Consider the following 21,192-nt stretch of genomic DNA (forward strand, 5'->3'; position numbering starts at 1 on the left):
GAGGTGTAGTCCAAAACATCTGGAGAGCCAAAGGTTCCCCACCCCTGTTCTAGTCCCTTGGAGGGACGCTCTCCGTCACCCACGATGGGGACCGCTTGGGCGGTAAGTGGAGCGGACGGCCGCTATCCTGCCCACCAGCGGTATGAGCGAAGCACAAGGCTAGGTGGAACTGTCCCTTCCCCTCTGGACCGGGGGGGTGATCCCATTCCCCACCCTAACCCTGCCAGCGTGCAGCAACATCAGCACTCCAGGCTGTGACAGAGAGGCCCCAAAACCTCGAAGGTAGTAATCAAAATGGCGGAGACCGCATGTAGAGTCACCCGAGACATACGGAAGACGGACGCACTCACCTCACAGTGGCAGCAGGCCGGCACGAGCCACATGGGAACTGGCAGGCACCTGCAAAGACACACCCAGAGCCTAGCCAAACTGTCGGAGAAGCCGGAGCCACTTCAAGCCAACGCAAACAGCGCCACAAGCAACCGACAGAGGTTGACACCTGCAACCTACCGCCTAAACGCCACCACTGGCCCAACTCAAGAAAGCCCAAGTACGGCGGAGGCGCAAGCAACACAAACAGCGGAGCTCACCAAAACTGAAAGGGGCACATATGCTGAAGACCACTCAGACCAAGCCCAAGCACAGAGACAAGCCTGAAAAGCAGCGGAGAACCCTGTTCCTGATGTATGTCCTGATCAGCCGACATTCATACCACACCAAACGCCTGAAGCACTCCTTTGGGGAACTGGACAGTGCTCTGCCAAGTAAAGGCATAGGGTGACTGGGGATCACAGCATGGTTGTAGTGGGGAAACCGTTATTTACCTAATTTTGAGGCATATTCTCCTACTGCTGCCAAAGTTTAGTTATGCCTGTTATTTCTTGCTCACATGTCTCATTTACTCTTTTTACTATGGGACCTCCTGGGGTAACTAACTTGCTAAGCTCTGTAATGCCTCTTTTCTCCCCAAAAAGAAAAGAGCAGTCCTTCCTGAATTTTCATTTAATGCTAACACCTGTTATTGCTGACCAAACTCATGTGAAATGTCTTTAAACTTATTTGCTATACAATGTGAAAAAAAAAAAAAAAAAAAAAAAACTGCAATGGCTCTAACACCTGTTGTGATGGGAAGTCTCCCAAGTCCTTTTCTTGGAGAAAGTATCTTGGAAACTAGAGAACTTATTTTATCATCATTGTTATTATTCAGTGAATACAACTCTGGAGATGTTTCACCCCATGCCAAAGCTGGTCATAACACATGTATATACCAAAAAGCAAGTAAAAATAGGTGCTAGTAAAAGTTGTATTAAAATCTTAATGCAAATATCAGGAAATATACAACATAGAAATAGCTGCACCTTATAAAGCACCTCATAACACATGGTTTGTCCACAAGTCTGATAACAGAATTTGCGCCTTGGTTTCATAATGTCACCCTTGCTAAATAGTGATGCATCATCCTCCTGCTGAGTCACTATTTATTCAGACGGCACAATTGAAGACTTATAAAGTATCACATACCTGTCTCTTGCTCTCTCCTAAAGGGCAGTCCACCTTATTTGATTGCAAATTCCTGTCCTAATGTGTTTTACACCCCACCTCCTATAGAATGTAAGCTCGATCGAGCAGGGTCCTCTTCAACCTATTGTTCCTGTAAGTTTATTTGTAATTGTCCTATTTATAGTTGAATCCCCTTCTTAATATTGTAAAGCGCTACGGAATCTGTTGGCGCTATATAAATTGCAATAATAATAATAAAGAAAACCAGGAAACTGTACATCACATGCACCCCGAATGCAGGGAATTACGGTACTGTCTAAACCAGGGGTAGGCAACCTACGGCACTAGTGCCATGCACGGCACTCGAGGTGTCTTTGCACGGCACTCAAGGCTGCTACAGCCAAACAGGCTCTGGCCTATCAGGAGTCCCAGTGAAACTTCAGATATCTGCTAATACGAAAAGGTGGTGAAGGACAATCCTCAATTTATGTATTGCAGCACATAGAGTAAGTGATCTCAGATCACTTCCTCACAGCACTTGTGAATGGGAATCCACACAGTAGTAGAGCAGCCTGCAGCTGCTGTAGCAGCTACTGTACTTGACCTGTACCTGGCCAGCCTGGTCCCCACTGAAACCCAGGGAAGCCACCCACACTGCTAGATTTACACAGAAATGCACAATAATCCTCCCCTCATACAAATAATACGAACAGCCCACAAGCAAACATACATACAATCCGCACAAACGTAACCCGCTAACAATCCACATACATGCACACAACCCCACATGCAGCCTCTCACATGCAATACCCCAAACAGCACCCACACATACACACACTACCAAACACACAATGTGACATATCCATCCACACACACACACAATACCCCAAACAGCCCCACATATACACACTACCAAACACACAATGTGACATATCCATCCACACACACACACACACACACAATACCCCAAACAGCCCCTCACATACACACACTACCAAACACACAATGTGACATATCCATCCACACACACACACACACACACACACACACACACACACAATACCCCAAACAGCCCCTCACATACACACAATGTGACATATCCATCCACACACACACACACACACACACAATACCCCAAACAGCCCCACATATACACACTACCAAACACACAATGTGACATATCCATCCACACACACAATACCCCAAACAGCCCCTCACATACACACACTGCCAAACACACAATGTGACATATCCATCCACACACACAATTCCACAAGCAGCCCCCATACACAGCCCACATTCATATGTATCATACACAATACCACAAACTACTCATGAATATATACAATATAATAGCTCATATACATACAAATACAACAATCCGAAGTAACTGCAGTATAAATAACACAAGCAGAATCTGGCAGCATACACACCGTAATTTTAAAAAATAGGACTGGCACGCTACGGGACATCACAATCCTATATCGGCACAGTGCTGCTAAAAGGTTGCCTACCCCTGGTCTAAACTATCTGGTACTTTTCCATCAAATCATTGTTAAAACTAGTCATGCCCATCTACTGTAATTAAGAGCGCTGTACTTTGTTTTCAGGTGAGAGGCCACTCAGGGACTTTCCTTTTCTTTTCTAAATCTATATTTAACACAGGTTTTGGTTATTTATTTTTATATATATATATATTTATACACACACAGGATTTGGGGGTTCTTGCTGGTAAACCTATAAACAAAAATGTAACCTTATGTGTTATTATTAAAAAAAAAAATAACTGCCATTTTTGCATTACAAAAGTTCCAACAGACAGGAGGAGTCAATGTTTTCCTATTGGGAGGGCGTAACTCGCACCTTTGCATTCCTAACACTATAGAATCCCTTTAAAGTGGCTCTGTCACTTCAGTATTTCTTGTATAATCTTTATAAAATACTGATCACAACTGCTTTGGAATTTCACTGAAAGACAAATCTGTGTTTGACAAAAGACGTTCCACCATCAGCTTTTGTCCAGTACCAGGAGCCATCACAATTGACAGCTGTGGAATATAGACATCAATCTATGAAGGCTCCCGTGGTCTTGCATATCCAGGAGTTCAGCATTGCTGCGGCACCTGGCAAATAAAGCGCCAATGCCCGAAAAGGACAGCAGGATTAAGATGGCAGCTGTGAGGGACGTCTTCTTGAAGTAAGTAAAACTTCTCTGCAGCCACCAGATCTGGCACTTTCGGGGATCTTTGTAAAACATACCAGACTTCATGAAATGCATTAATTAAAATTAAAGCATACAGAAATATTAGCTGTGGGATACATGTTCCCAAGTTCAGGTGATAAATAGTTGATTCTGTTACACTCTTTAACTAGATTTCCTCCTCTGGGATTTGTTTTTATTTTCTCCGCTCTATCCTTTTATTTTTCTCTATTGCTCTTTTCAGTTTTTTTTGTTTTGTTGGGATTACTGGGATTTATGGAAACATTGTTGGACTTTATCAAGGTCTACCTTGCCTTAATATGCTACTACAATTTACCGAATGTTGAATAATTTTTTTTAAAAATACACCAAACCAGAAAGTGAATGAAGCTTACTAGAGTTTTGTATTATTGTTGTGACATTGGCCCCCACATGTGCTTCAGGAGAGTTGTAGGTCAGCTGTCCAATTCCTGCTGTGAACAGCCAGCAGCTAAACTACAGCACCCAGAGACTTCAAATAAACATATTATTATATAAATTATTTTTTTATGCCAATTCTTTTAGTAGTTATGGTGCCTAGAGTCTGCAGGTGCACAGTCTCCCCCATCTCTAGTACACAATTGTTACACCGTAGCTCCAGCAGAGTCATATTAGGTTGTGGTAGGCGAAGAGCATCATCCTTGTGAATTGGAAGGTAACCGTTTGACAGGAATGCAGGACACAAGCTCTAGGCACCATAATCACTTAAAGAAAAACAACAAACCCAGAATGACCTGTTTCTAACCAAACCTACACATTGCCTGTAAAGTGTTGTTGCCTGAAATGCCCCTTACAATAAAAACTAACTTGTGAAGAAAGAAAGACCTACATATGTAGAGGGAAGTGAGAAGGAACAGAGTTGCCATAATAAAAATGTAAACATGTCACAAAGTACAAGGGGAGCATTTTCTGTAGAAACAGTGAAACATTCATACTGTGTAATAAGCATTTTATTAAAAAAAAATGTAATAGGGTGAAAACATGAGAAGATTTATTTAAAAAGGATTCCTGAGGCTATCATGCAGCTACTGAGGAAGCTCATAGAGTGAAACACGTTTAGCTGATTATTCTGGACTTTTATTGGATCTTTTTACTTTCTAAGTACCCATTTATTTTGTTTTTAATGCATTGTTAATAAATGTGTATTTACTATTTTATACTTTAGTCCAAAGTCCTTTCTAGCCATCAGGAACTCCATTGGGGAGAGTGCTATTCCCCCTCTAAAGTAGCACATTGTTTATCAACCTCAGAGCCGGGATTTCAGGGCTCTGCAGAAGGTGAGCACAACTATTTATATCTCATAATACCATTATAGTGTTATGGTACTTTTTGAAAGTAAACCAAAATGTTCAAAGTCTATCTGTTCCTGTCCAAATCAATAAAGTTAAATTGCGTATATACGCTGAAGTAATTAAGTCTGACACACGAGGTTCAGGTTAAAATAACTTCGAGAAAGTTTATTGGCAAGTGAAGAAAAAGCGGGCGCGCAGGCCCTTTTAAGAGGCATTTTGCGTCATCATTGATTATTAGAATATCAGCAAATAAACATCATCAATTGGATTAATTGTTAAGTGACGGAGTTAGTGTCTTACCTATTGGTTAGTAAAATTAAGAGGTTAGTCCCGTGCCCACCCATCAGAGGTGGGATTATTCTGGACACGGGTGGGGGACAAGGGGGTCCTAAGCGTCATTTTACACGGTCAGTGATATCAGGCTTTATGTCCAGGTGCAAGGTCTCTTATGAATAGAACATTTCATTACTACTGTGTTCTGTGGCCTTCAAACTGTACTATCTTACAAGCTCTTAAGGAGTAGCCGGCAAGTCTTAAGGAGTAGCCAGCACCTCCTGGTACTTGTCCTTGAAGGAAACACGGTCTTTGTCTACTGTATTAATTGGGTTGAGAAGTTCAGTCACGTAATGTAGTTTTAAAATGAACAAGTTAAGTCATGAGGACAAAATGGAGGATTGAAGAAGTCAGGTTAGGAAGACAAAATGGAGGACGAAGTCACAGTATAAAGTTAAAATGGAGTTAGTACAATAATTCAATACAAGTACAATAAAGATTTTTAATAATTCCACATCAGTCCCCCCTATGAAATGTTAGATTCTAAGAGATAAAACTTTATTATGTTAGTATCAGAAGACGTGTTAACCCAAAGGCACAGAAACCCCGTGGCTGCTAGCTAGATGTTAATGCAAAGTGCAAGGCTGTCCCTAGATCTGACCCTAATAGGCTAACCATCCGTCAGTATGGCTCTCGAACGCTTCACACCCAAGGGTATCCCATGGCAGCTAACCCACCACTTCTCCACATGGGGCCTTTACCATTCACTGACAGATGCTGTCCCTGAGCTAGTCCCTTCCTAGAATTCCTGCACTTTATCAACAAAAGGGAATGTTTGCAGCGGCAGACAGGGTGAGTTGATGTCTTGGAATTCTTGGTCATCAACTTCGAGATGGGTCAAAGTGGGTGCCGCTTGGTCAACAGTCTTCATGAGGGATTTTCTCAGACATGGGAGGACACAACAAAAGAGAAGAGCAAAGATAAAAAGAAAAATTAGTATAGCCATACCAATCTGCATTAAAGCCTTTTGCCATCCTGTCATCCAACCAAACCATCTTTCCCAGGGATCTTTTATCCCAGAATTCCTTTTTAACTCTTCTGACAGGTCATTTAATTTTTCTATAGCTAGTGTGACTTTACCATTAGGGCCTGTGTTTTCTGGGATGTAGGTACAACATGTCATAGTGTCGGGCAAAATCTTACAAACCCCTCCTTTTTCGGCTAAGATCATATCTAGGGCCATTCTATTCTGGAAAGTCATTTGGGATGTGGCCTGCAACTGTTCGGCCAACCCCTGGAGGGCGTCTCTGGTGTAATTGACAAAACGCTGTTGATTATAATAAATGTAATTTATCCAATTTAGATTCTTGTTTGCGGTAACTATGGTAAAAATTGATTCAAATCCTGCAGCAACTTCATCCCTAGCTTTAAACTCGTTGGGCACCCCCCTGGGCACTCCAATGGCATCAATATATACATGAGGATCAAAACTTCCTTTCACTGGGGCGTCACGTTTAACCTTAGTGTGGCTGAACTCATGGGTGTTGAGGTGTGTATCAGAAATAATATGTATAGGCATAATGGCCTTAGTCAGAGTACACTCTCCCCACCATTCTGTGTCCATTCTGGATCTTAGCTGTAAATCCCCACACAACCAATAAATGTCCCCTAGTGACCTAGTGTGATGTTGCAGCAAACGTACAGGGACAGTTCTGTATGTAGCACAATAGCCTTTGGAAAAGTTACCTACAAATTTACCAATACCATCGTACATGGCATAGCAAGTGTAATTACCTTTATATACGGTAATACCATCAGGGGGTTTGACATCGTTGGCTAGGAGAGGATACTCCTTTGTCCATGCAATACATATGGACCTGTTAAAATTATAGTGATAGGCAAAAAGGCTTAAAATACATTCTTCTATATCTACAGGTAGGATTAAAGGTACGGTACCCAGGTGAGGCCGGGCACCTCCACACACGTAACATGCAGTTCTATTATGCTTATTAGCATTATATTTCATCCATTCTAACCATAAATTTACATCATTAAAACCTGTTTCAGCGGCCATGGTATCTTCAAAGGTGGGGTTAGCAATGGCCATCATGTCTTGAAAGGTCTGGATATGAGGTTTTAATGGGTTAGGGACCATATGGGTGGCCCCTTGCCACTCAGAAGAGTTGCACATATCTTTAAGGTAGAAATGCCCTAATTTTTGGTAGGAACCCTTTTTCCAATACATTCCCATCACATACTGGTCTGCATCTGTTGGGCTTGGGCGCTCAATGTTAAGGATTAATTTCATTGGTGTACTCCCCCCAGGCTTTCTCAAAGTCATTCTCTGGAGGAGGGATCTACCATGATCATCTACTTTAGATACGGCACTTTTTGGTTTGTAACCCCAGGCAGGCCCGGCATTCCACCCCGCCGCCCCCCAATGGTCACAATTGTGCCCCCATTGCTTGTCAACTACACAAACATATGGGTCTTTCGAATGAGGGATATCTCTATAGATGCTCTGGATTTGTGGTGTGGGAAATGGGCATTCTACAATATCACAATAGTCAAAGGTATAAGTAGCCACCTGGGTGCATGATGAATTATACCAGAAGGTGTACCCACTAATGTCTTTGGTAATGGCTACTTGCTGGGCCTTCATAAGGCTAATTAAGGAGAAGATGTACCAGAGATACATGTTTGTGCGATATTCGCTTCCTCTGGGGCAGGAGATTTCTTGCAGTGGGAAGCGTGGACCCAATTTGGCCTACCGGCCAATTTGACGGAGGTTGCGGTAATCAGGAGAACTTGGAATGGACCGTCAAATCTCGGTTCTAGGGTATTTTTCCGCACAAACTTCTTAACCAGGACCCAATCTCCGGGGAGTAGGTTATGGGAACCTGTATCCAATTCGGGATCTGGAATTGAAGAGAAAACTTGGGCATGTATTTTGTTTAAAACACTTGCAAGTTCAGTTACATAATCTACTAAAACATCTGATTGGAGCTGTAACTGCTGCGGATAATAACAACCTAGTCTGGGTGCTGTCCCAAATAGAACCTCATATGGGGACAGTGAATGCTTCCCTCTAGGTGTGTGCCTAACACTGAATAGAGCTATTGGTAGGCTTTCTGGCCAGGGCATCTTTGTTTCTTGTGACATTTTTAACATTCTGGTTTTTAGAGTGCCATTCATGCGCTCCACTTTACCACTACTTTGTGGGTGGTAAGGGGTATGGAAGGCCAGAGTCACCCCTAGAGCAGTCCAAATTTCTTTAGTCACAGTTGCTGTAAAGGCTGGGCCTTGATCACTCTCAATGACTTCTGGGAGTCCGAATCTGCATACAATATCTGTAATTAGGCGCTTTGCGGTTGTCTTTGCAGTGATATTGGCCACTGGGTAGGCTTCTGGCCAGCCTGAGAACATGTCCACTATTACTAGTGCATATTCATGGGGCCCACTCTTGGGCATTTGGATGTGGTCAATTTGAATTCGCTGGAAGGGGTACATAGGCTTTGCCAGGTGTTTCGCGGGCACCTTAATTGGTCTTCCTGGATTGCATTTTGCACAGATGACACAGGCCTTGCAAAAGCTATTGATCAATGTTGTGATTCCAGGTGCTTCATAATACTTCTGTATGAGGGCGGCCATCAATTCTTTTGACAGGTGCGCAGGCCCATGTGCCCATTGGACCACTGCTGGGTATAAATTTCTGGGAAGACAAAATTTGAAGTTGTTGTAATATATTCCGTCCTTTTGGACAGCTCCTTTCTTTTTCCACTTCTGGATTTCCTCAGGAGTGACTGCAGCTTGTTGTTCTTGTAAGATTCGCAAATCAGTAGGAAGAGTTTGCAAAGCAAAAATAGGGACTTCTTCTTCTTCTTCTTCTTGTCCGGACACTTCTTCATCCACTTCCTGCAAGTCCCTGGCCGCTAACTTAGCAGCTTGATCAGCCAAATGGTTGCCCTTTGCTTCATCTGTATCCAATTTCCCATGGGCCTTGACTTTCAAAACGGCCACCTCTTCGGGAAGTAGGAGGGCATCCATTAGCTCCTTGATTGCAGTGCTGTGTTTGACTGGTGTACCGGCGGTGGTAAGAAATCCTCTAGTCTTCCAAATTAGGCCGAAGTCATGTGCCACACCCAGAGCATATCTTGAATCTGTATAGATGTTGGCACGTTTTCCTTCGGAAATTTTGCATGCTGAAGTCAGGGCCTGTAATTCAGCTTCTTGCGCAGACATTGCTGGCGGTAAGGATGATGATTTAATGACTTCATCTGTTGTGGTTACGGCATATCCTGTGTGATATGTTCCTCCTTCATCGGCATATCTCGATCCGTCCACAAACAGGGTAAAATCCGGATCTGGTAATGGGTTCTCATGCACAGTTGGTAAGTGCACTGTTTCCATTTTCATCTGTTCAAAACAGTCATGAGGTGTTTCTGGGTCATAATCATTCTTTATGACCAGGTCTTGAAATTCCTTTTCCAGGAAATGGCGTGGCCATGCTTCTAGAAGGTCAGTTGTTGGGTATTTGGCAATACCGTTTTCCTGTAGCTGTTCTTCATTCATGGTGGCCCATAGTTTTGCCATGGGCCCAAGGTCATTCCATGACTTTGTCTTTAACTTGGTAACAGGAATATGTGGGATAGCGGTATCCCAATGGCGGTAGAGGTAGTTAAGTTGTTGAGGTAGTTGGACCAAGACCATGCTATTACCTTCAGAGTCGCAATAAAAGTCTTGTGCAGTGAGCTTTACATCGGTCCGGTGGTAAAGCTCATCTTCATAGCAAGGTTCAGGAGTAATGTTCGGTTTGTACCACATGGTGCAGAAGGCGTGATCTGGGCCTTCACAGAGAGGTTTTTCGCCTTCATAAAATGTCAAATGTGGATGCATGACTTTCTTAATACATCCACAGAGCAGGTGAATGTAGGTTTCATCCGTGATAAATCCATAATAGATACCCCCCTCAGGGAGTGGAAGAAGAGTGGACGGATTAAGCACTTGACATCTTTGGATGGAAATGTTGTCAGGCAAAAGAAGATGACACTGTAGGCGCAGGTGTCTGGCTGGAGACACGTGCTTGAGCTGGACTTGGTTGACGATGGCAGAGATGTCATGAGGGGCCAAAACAACCAGAGGGTGGCCAAGGACTAGGTCTGAGGTCCTCTCTATGAGTTCTCTCGCAGCAAAAACAGCCCTGAGACAGGAAGGAGTCCCTCTGGCCACAATGTCCAGTTGACATGAGAAATATCCAATAGGCCTCTGGCGGCCTCTTAAGTCATTAGTTTGGGTGAGCACTCCTGTTGCGTGGCCTTGTCTTTCAGAGACAAACAATTTGAAGGGTTTGGAGTAGTCAGGTAGGCCCAAGGCAGGAGCAGAGGCAATGGCCCGTTTTAAAGCATCGAAATTGGCCAGGGCTTCATTGGTGAGGCAGAACGGGTCAGACTTAAGAGCATCATAGAGAGGTTGCATAAGCAGAGAGGCTTCAGGGATCCATGCTCTGCAGTAGGAAATGAGGCCTAGGAAGGCATGAAGAGACTTTGAAGTCCTTGGAGGTGGAATGTCCAGAACAGCTCTTACCCGGTCCCGAGTAAGATGTCTGGTACCTTGAGATAGGCAATGTCCAAGGAAGATCACTGAAGATTGACAGAATTGTAGCTTGATGAGTGAGGCTTTGCATCCCTGTTCTGCCAGATAGGAAAGAAGACTGATTGAACACCTTTCAGTAGCGGGAATATCATCTCCACACAGCAGTAGATCATCCACATACTGAAGTAGGACAACTTCTGGGTGCTCAGCTTGCCATGGGTCAAGGATGGTGCCCATGGCCTTAGCAAATTGACTTGGAGAATTTTGTGCCCCTTGGGGCATGACAGTCCAGGTATACTGTTGCATTTCATGAGTGAAAGCAAACAGGTATTGACAGGATGGGTCCAGTGGGACACTGAAAAAGGCATTGGCCAGGTCAATAACTGTGAAGAATTTTGCAGATGGTGGGACTCCGGAGAGCAGAGTATGAGGATTTGGTACAAGAGGGGTGTCTAGGACGGTAGCTTCATTAACAGCACGGAGATCCTGAACCATCCTGTACTTCTCTGGCTCACCCTTTGGAGTTTTCTTTTTCACGGGGAATAACGGGGTGTTGCATTCAGATTTACATTTGACAAGGGCACCCTTCTCCAAGAGTGCCTTGATGTGGACAGAAATTGCAGCAGACTGTGCTGGTTTTAATGGATATTGTGGTTTTCTTGGTAACTTAGCTCCTGGAATAAGCTTTACCACCACAGGGGGAACATTTAGGTGACCTATGTCCTCTGGGCCTGAGGACCATAACTTAGCGGGCACCTGTGTTTTTAATTCCTCTGGGAAATTGGACCTTAATTCTGCTGCCTCCTCACGGGGCTTTTCTATATGCAGCATCAGAGGCAAAGAGCATAGGGCTGAAGTGTCTGATACAGACAGAGGTGTAAACATTTCTACCTGCCCATCTGGGGTAAAGGTGATGGATGCTTGCAGGCGTGAGAGAACATCAGCACCTAACAGGTTAATGGGGCATGTGGAGGATACTACAAAGCGAGCAAGCAGGCTAGAGCCAACTCGTAGTGGAGTTGTTAAAGGGCTACGTCTTGGCTGGCCATCCACTCCAACACAAGAGACATCAATACTGGACAGGAAGGATGGGTCTGGCAGGTCTTGTTCTCGTAGAACACTACGGGCTGCACCTGTGTCAACTAGAAATGTAGTAGGATGGTCTTCAATGGGCAAAGTCACTGTGGCAAGTGGCCCTCCCTTATCCCCTGTAGACACTGCCATTACAGGGGTTACAGACACAGGCTTGCCAGTCTCCTAATCGTCCGGTTCTTCAACAATTGGAACCTTTGTCTCGGTCCTGGGGCCTGGGGCAGGCTTAGAGAACTTCTTGGGTGCCCCTGGTTCCTTTTTAGGTTCCGGACAGTCGCCTCTGTAGTGTCCCTGAGCCCCACAATTGAAACAAGTTACATCTTCTAACCTGACTTTCTTAGTGCCAGAGGTGACGGGGGTAGCGCGAGCCACCATGAGGGGAGCTGGATTGGATCTTCTTGGGGTCTGAACAGATTCCAACCCTCTAGCAACTAAAAGCAGGGTATCCAGGGGAACAACCTTATATTCAGGGCGTGCGGCAATGATTCCCTTGCGTATAGAGTCTTTAACACCTTGGACAAACGCACCTGACAGCATTTGTGAATGAATCTTGTCAGTAAGATCAAACCCCAAATCTGTGAACATTTGATACAGCCTTGCATGAAACCTTTCCACTGATTCTCCTTTATCTTGAATAACATCAGTAAGGCCAGCAGCCTGATCCGCAAGTTTGTCCTTAGCCCATTCTCTTAATTGGGTGCAAAAAGTTACTCCGGAGGGGTAATCAACGTCACTGCCGAGCAGATCCGTACTGAGGTGTCGGGCCATACTTGGCCAATATGCATCCCCTGCTTTTATAGCACAAATGCTCAGTAGATCACGCCATGCTGCGGAATAAGTCTTTTGAATTTGAACTATCCCTCGATAGAAGGGCATAGGCTGTTTTTCTGGGTCAGGGAGTGATTTCATTAGAGCACTAGCTTGAGTGGGGTTGAAGGCAACATATTTAGGAGGGGCCTGTTCTCCCCGACCCTTGTGGCCAAAGGGGTCATCGATAGAACGATGAGTTGGGGCTCCCGCGGCAAGCTCCGATGAGACATGGGACACCCTGTCCATCTCGTCATCATCGAATTCTATGATATTGGCTCTTTTGCGTGGTGCAGGGTCTGAATGAGGTGAAAGGATCGGTGGTTGGGAACGAGCCCCAGATGCAGGGGTGGCTAGCGAGTTATAACCTGGGGATAGGTAGTCACCGGGAATTACCGGCATCAGGGCCGAACTGGGGGCCGCCATATTGGTGGCCGGAAAAGGTACTACATTAGGGTTAAGGGAAGAAGTGGCGGCCATGTTGGAAGAGGGCACATCCGGGGCAGACTGTGCCGGACTGGGCATGACCGGAACCTGGGGCGTGGCTTGGGGAGTGGGGAGTGGATATCCGGGATAGGGCAGGGCCATGGGATATGGGAAGGGGTAGGGCCAGGCTGGGGAGGGGAAGGAGGTGGGGTATTGAGCTGGGGTGGAGATGGGAGGGAACGGAGAGGGATTGGTAGGGGTGGGTGTAGAGGGAGGAGCCGGGGCAAGGGCGGAGGAGGTGGTTAGTTGGGTGGAGGAAGAGGGGAGGGGGTCATGAACAGAGAGAGAGTGTAGGGCAGGAATGGCAGATGAAATGTTAGGGGAAGGTATAGCAGGTAGCGTAGGGATGGATGAGGATGATGGGAGTGTTAAAGATGGGGCAGGGGAAAAGAAAGATCCATCAGAATTCAGGACCGGGCAGACAGGGGAGGTGATGGGATGGGTATTGGGAGTGGGGAACATAGTCAGCTGGCTATCACTTATTGCTGACTGAACCTTGGGGATAGACATTCCCTGGGCGCCGGTTTTGGGCGCTGGCTGAGGATAAACCCCAGCAACACAATTATTATGATACACAAACAATTTCACACCCTTGTGATTTATCTCTTCCTCAACCCAACCTTCTAGCTGAATAGCCTTCGCTACTCTATACCATGCTTCAGCAGTCTTTAATAAACCATTATCTGTAAGTTTGCCTTTCTTTTCTGTCAGTAACCTGCGCCAACTTTCTGGTTGCAATCTCCCACATGTCGGTACAGCAATTCTACATACTTTCGCAATCTTTTCAACACCTTTAACCATTTCCTCACCCTCTCTGTCTTCGACTAAATCACATGCTAACCAGCCCTTACTGGGCTTGCTTAAATCCTGTCCCATAATCCCTTTACCCCTATACCAGCGTCCTAGATATAGGGAGAGAGAAGGAAAACTGAACAAGAACGTCTACAATGCTCGACTGCCACCCGAGAATCGTGGGACTTTCTCAGGTGCGTCTTCCCAAAACGTAGACTAGTCACTGAATCCGCCTACCCGGGGTGGTAGACACGGATTGGAGCGAGGTGAGAAGTGTGTGACCAATCACTTCTCTTTCAAGAGAAATGGGAGTGGATAGTATAATAATATAGGAAGTATAGAAAAGATGAAAGACAAGGAAAATCCTTAGAGACAGACACAGGAGTTCATGAGACTCCTAATAAAACAGACAAGACAACAATACAATTGAAATACAGTGCATGCATTACAGTTCAAATTAAATCAACAATAATCCCTTTCCTTCTACATGTGCTTACTCCAAAGTCACCTTTCTCAACCTCGTAGTGTCCCCGCTCGGAGAACGACTTTCGTAAGTCTCACTACCAGCGGCCAAGGATAACAGCTAACACCGGTCCGAAATCCTTTCCAGCCTCCCTCTACTCTGCAGTCCACAAGAATGTGGCCACGTCTATCCTCACTCCCGTAGTGCCCCTATAAAACCCACTTATAAGTCTCACTACCACGTGATGCGAAAAACAAGCAATACCTGCCTGAATTCCCCCAGGAAACAAAGTCCCCTGCCACAAGGCTCAGTCTCCTACCACAATTAAATAACCAGTGGATCTCCGGCTCAACTAGAGCCGAAAGGTCCGGGCCAGGACGTCCCCAACTCAACTAGAGCTGGATGGTCCGAACGTGCACAGTGAAGCTAGCTAGGCTATCAAAGTGACACACCATTGGATCACAGAAACCTATGATTCTACACAGATCCCACAGTTCCACCAACTTCTTTTTCCTTACAGCCACAGCCACGAGGCTCCTAAAAGAAGTAAACAGGCAACAGAAGACCCCCAGGAACACATCCACAGGTCAACCCCCCTTTTTCCTTACAACCACAGCACAGTGGTTCCTAAAAGAGGTAAAACAGGCAACAGAAGACCAAGGCAAATCCCCTCAGATCCACCCCCCTTTATCCCAAAAGAGGGAAAATACAAACAGATAGACAGTCACACCGAGGACCCAGGCAAATCCCCTCAGGTCCACCCCCCTTTATCCCAAAAAGGGGAAAACAAGCAAGACAGAGAACCCCAGGCAAATCCCCTGCAGGTCCCCACCCCCCCTTTATCTCAAAATGGGGAAACAGGCAAACAATTCAAACACACCCAGGCAACAGATAGACTAAAATGCAGGTAAGCAAGTGAGTAACGAGACACCGGGCAAGATATTACCTGTCTTTGATGTCCTCCCGGGAAGCAGTCACAGACACGTGGACGGGTCAATCAAAGGGGCCGGAACGTACCGGTGGCTCTGCAGAAGTCTCTACCGTGTATCTGGAGGTGATCAATCTCCCTTCCTTCCCCCTGGATTCCTCCGTCCACCCTTGTCTTCCTTAGGACGGCTCACCGGCCGGACATAGCCCGATGCCCCACGTTGGGCGCCAAGTTGTTATGGTACTTTTTGAAAGTAAACCAAAATGTTCAAAGTCTATCTGTTCCTGTCCAAATCAATAAAGTTAAATTGCGTATATACGCTGAAGTAATTAAGTCTGACACACGAGGTTCAGGTTAAAATAACTTCGAGAAAGTTTATTGGCAAGTGAAGAAAAAGCGGGCGCGCAGGCCCTTTTAAGAGGCATTTTGCGTCATCATTGATTATTAGAATATCAGCAAATAAACATCATCAATTGGATTAATTGTTAAGTGACGGAGTTAGTGTCTTACCTATTGGTTAGTAAAATTAAGAGGTTAGTCCCGTGCCCACCCATCAGAGGTGGGATTATTCTGGACACGGGTGGGGGACAAGGGGGTCCTAAGCGTCATTTTACACGGTCAGTGATATCAGGCTTTATGTCCAGGTGCAAGGTCTCTTATGAATAGAACATTTCATTACTACTGTGTTCTGTGGCCTTCAAACTGTACTATCTTACAAGCTCTTAAGGAGTAGCCGGCAAGTCTTAAGGAGTAGCCAGCACCTCCTGGTACTTGTCCTTGAAGGAAACACGGTCTTTGTCTACTGTATTAATTGGGTTGAGAAGTTCAGTCACGTAATGTAGTTTTAAAATGAACAAGTTAAGTCATGAGGACAAAATGGAGGATTGAAGAAGTCAGGTTAGGAAGACAAAATGGAGGACGAAGTCACAGTATAAAGTTAAAATGGAGTTAGTACAATAATTCAATACAAGTACAATAAAGATTTTTAATAATTCCACATCAATAGTATGTGCAATTCTACACAGTTGTTTTTCTGCTTTTCTTCTCGTTGTATACTCCTGGAGGGATACTACCTGGGATAAAGGGGTGTGTTGCTGCCCAAAGGGCATAAAGGATCCTTTTACGGAGCCAATACCATTATAGGCTCCTGTCCATGTGAGTGGTTTCAGTCATTACTTACTACCAATTATCCATTTTTGGAACATCTGCACTATATTTTTTGTTTCCTTTTATATGTACATTCAAGTTTTTCAAGACTGTCACTGTACCAAAGGGGTGAGTAAACCCCTCTATTGTTTAGAGCGCTCCACTTGTTTGGTATAATTTGTATACCTTATTTCTGTATATTTGAAAACATGAGAAGCTTTGTATAGACACTGAGATTCCCAACGACTGTGTCATGCCGGGGTCTGTAGGAGATTATAGCGCTGTTGGAATAGACACTTCTCACTCGTATCTATTCACTCCACAACCATAATAACTTGATAATCAACTTATCGATTATAACCAGAACTAGATTTTTCAACTCCTGTATTGATCTAAGTTTTCCAGTTTGTTCTCAAGTTACTAAACATCCCTCTTTGGGCTCAAGATTGTAACTGTAAATTCAGACCTTTGCTAGCAATTGCAGCCTCAGATCTTTTTGCATGATGCCACCATCACCACAATTCACTATTAATCCCTTAAGGACACATGACATGTGTGACATGTCATGATTCCCTTTTATTCCAGAAGTTTGGTCCTTAAGGGGTTAAAGCAGCACTGGCAACCGGACTTACATTAACCTAATAACTTTCTCTTATTTACCTCTAACTTAAAAAAAAAAAGACATATAGATTACTGTATTTTTCCTGAGTTTCTTATACACTGGGTGCAGCTAAAGTAAGCTCCACTTTCTGTGTCTACTAAATTTCTTCAAGAATACTTGCCTTTCCAAGCTGACCTTCCTCCGTGTTTCAATTAGGCATGTTCCGGAATGTGACTGCGGGGAGCTGGTGTGGGCAGATGAAGGAGATGCGCTTATCATTATTTCCAGGAACACTAACATGGTGGTATTCAGGAAAAAGATCCAACAACATGAGACAGTGAAAAAAAAAAAAAAAAAAAAAACACGAAATGGGGAGCTTTAAAAATAAAAAGGGGGCGGGGGGGGGCGGCAGCCATGCTGGCAGTCTGTAGGTCACTATGGCTCCTGAGGAATCCAGCTAACTTTGGGGAAATACTCACTTTACTCTGATTGAAAGTTCGTGGTACAGAGTCCTGGAGTGTCCCGGTGCAGATGGAGCACCTGATATCAGGTGATACTGGAGAGACATTCTGGGCCTTGGGACAAGAGGCCTACCAGGGAGGAGAGTGGAGCCTTGCATTCCAACCCAGCTACTGCAACAACATAGCTGGCGTCCTCCCGGTCTCATTCACCCGTCCTCTGGGCCGGCGGGGATTATCCCGGTCCCCACCAGGCAAGATAACATCAATGCATCGCTACAGAGCAACTTAACGCTGAAAGTAAACGGCTCCCACGCGGCCTCATTAAAATGGCCGACGGCAGCGCAACAACTCCACTGGCCCAAACATGGCTGACCCCCTATGGCGAGCTGAAGTAGAGCTCATAAGCCACACAGCCCGAGCAGTGACCACTCCTGATACATTTATTATCTCCACTCACACAGCAGAGGCAATACCCAGATGACTGCTCAGTGCCTGCTCCAACAAAACACACCTCACCAGCACTCCCTACCACCGGGGCCAGAGACCAATAAGGAGGGAGTACCCAGAGAGGTCATCCCCAAACATCGACCCCACTACACCGCAGCCTGCACCTGAACACTGTGGCTTAAATAGCACCGCGCTCATACCCGCCTGACGACCGGGTGACTCGTCAACGGTGATTTGCAAACACTGTGCCCTATGGCAAGACTTTGGGACTCAGTGGTCCTCTCTACAGGGGCTATCCCCAGGCATGGGAATAAGCTGCCTTCCAACATCTCCCACACTGCCAGAGCCGGAGGCGACCCCAGCATCTCACGACGGCTATCACCTAAGGCACACACCACGGAACCTACCACCGACAGCTTCAAAAGCGGTTACAGTGGCTGCATTTACAGCTAAACATACAGCTATGCTATTTGTTATATTTACTGGTATAGGAAATATTAGTTTTCTTTTTATGCCTAATGCTGACAACCCAGTACGCTCCACTCTGCCTGGTGGTACCTTACCTACACACTTACCTTAGCTAAGCTTGCTACCCTATCACTCCACAAAATGTCAGTAAGTAAATCTGCAGTTACACCTCGTATACCACAACGCTTACCTGACACATAAGATTAACTCTAGACTACACTGCTCTACTGATGGTTTGTACAAACAGTTAAACATACATCCCAACTCTCGCTTAAGTAATCCTATGGAGATCCTGAACCACTACATAAACAAAATGTGCAAGTTAGATCTCACCTGATATCTACATTATACTAAAAAAAAAAAAGTGCTACATACTTAAATGCCTTCTAAATGTTACGCTATGTCTAATAATCACTTGTTTGTCACTGCTGTTGGGGCATTGACCGAATGTCTGTGAATCATATGCACGCAAAAATAAAGAATTTAAAAAAAGGATTCGGCTATGACCGTGCCGCTTTAACTGGTCGGAGTTACTTACTGATGTGAGAAAGCAAAGTGAATTTCGAGTTTAAAGCCACAGTGTAAGTTGAAGAAAAGCACAGCTGACTTAGAGAATTTTCCAGGACAGCTTCTGTTTACTTAAATGAGATTTCACAGTGAATTTTAAATTTAAGGTAATAACACTGTAAGCTTTGAATTGAGGCCAAACAGTTTAATTTTTGTTCCATCAGACCAGAGTATGTCTTTTCTCATAATCAGACTCCTTTTAGTTGCTTTTTTTTTTTTTGCCGTTTCCAAGGGGGCTTTTATATGTGTTGCAGTAATGGTTGTCCTTCCACAACAAGATCTAAGAGCCTCCAGGATTTTGATCACCTCGCTCACTAAGGCCCTTCGTTTCTGACACTGTACTGTCAATATAGCTATATACTGTACTGACATATATCCAATAATGTAGGTCAATAGCTGTAAAAAAGTTTTGGTGCATGGTGTGACAATTTCAAGTTTGATAAAGATATTAGCCTAGTTGATTTCTGGGCCTTGTACTCCCTGACGGAAATGGTCCATGGACAGCTGCACACTTATTCATTGGTATACCAAGACCATATACACATGGTGTGATTTATACAGAATTCAGATACAACAGAACTTTAAAGTCAATTTCTATTCCTCATGCAATTTACCCATAATTCTCCACAGGTACTACACTTATCTTTCAAACATGTCACAAAATGCAACATTACATTATTTTCAGGTGACCTATTTTGCTTCTCACTTAAAGAAACAATCCATTCACCATGACCACTTCATCTTAATCTCTAAATCCCATCGTATTCCTGATGCTCTCAACCTATCACTAGCTCCTTAGTGAGAAACCTGCGTGATAAAAGTAGGTTTCTTTAAGGCACAATAGTCGACTTCCAACATCACACAAATTACCCGATGGGGATTATTTATGAGCCTGAATGGCAAATTTTGTGCATAAGATTTTCTTAAGCGGTGCTATACCTTTATTTTCACTGATATAGTGTCTAGTTTTTAATAGCAAGGCTGTTGCTGTAGTTTGGTCTTTGTCCAGGAGATGGTGCTGCATTCACACCTTGTGGCTGAATTCAGTACAAACATATTGCCTCCTTTCAGAGTATCCTAACAGGAGCTTGTGGTTGAAATTGTGTCTACTGAATTAAACCCCTTAATGACAAAGGCAATTGACCCAAGTTCTGAACAGAAGCAAAACTTGTCAAAATGTGACTATTTGTTTGTTCAACTATAATGTACCTCTTTCACAATAAGTGCACCCACACTTGTAATATATAATTTTGCTCAGGAGAAACAGGCTTTCATTTTACATCAAATATTTATATGTGAATAAAAGCAAAAAAATTAAATTAAAAACGCAGTAAATGTAAAAAAAAAAGGTACTGTTTAACAACTGTTATTTTTCTATGTCACACAAATGTATGCCTATTCAAATAACTATTCCCGCTGTTGTGGCAGGATAGGTACAATTGTACCTCTTTCCCACAATTAAATAAAGAATAAAAAAAAATTACATTAAAATGGGAGAAATTAAGAAACTGATTATTCTCCATGTTCTGCATGACATTTAAACTGTACATTTCATAATACGGTTTGCTTTTAACCCCTTAAGGACCAAACTTCTGGAATAAAAGGGAATCATGACTTGTCACACATGTCATGTGTCCTTAAGGGGTTAAATAAAACAAATATTTGTACGCAGTGATGTCCGCCCCCCCATGTGCAAGTTTTATAGGGTTTTGGTAAGTGACAGAGTCAAATATAGGGCTTGCAAATTAAATTCTCTGGTATTTATGCTAGACTGTTATGAATTATAGTGTGTGTGTGTGTGTGTGTGTGTGTGTGTGTATATATATATATATATATATATATATACACTCTCTCTCTCTCAATAGTTAAATACAAATAAATGAGATAAATCTGGTTGAATGACTGAGAATGGGCTTGATACCCAGCTTCCATTATAAATGCTGGTAAACCATTTGTAATGGGCTACATTGGCAGTAGAGAACAATGCATTTTATGAAAGGGATTCTAGTTAGAAAGCGTGTGCCTGTCTGGCATTTCT

The sequence above is a fragment of the Pelobates fuscus genome, chromosome 7, assembly GCF_036172605.1.
Source record: "Pelobates fuscus isolate aPelFus1 chromosome 7, aPelFus1.pri, whole genome shotgun sequence".
Taxonomy (NCBI): Eukaryota; Metazoa; Chordata; class Amphibia; order Anura; family Pelobatidae; genus Pelobates; species Pelobates fuscus.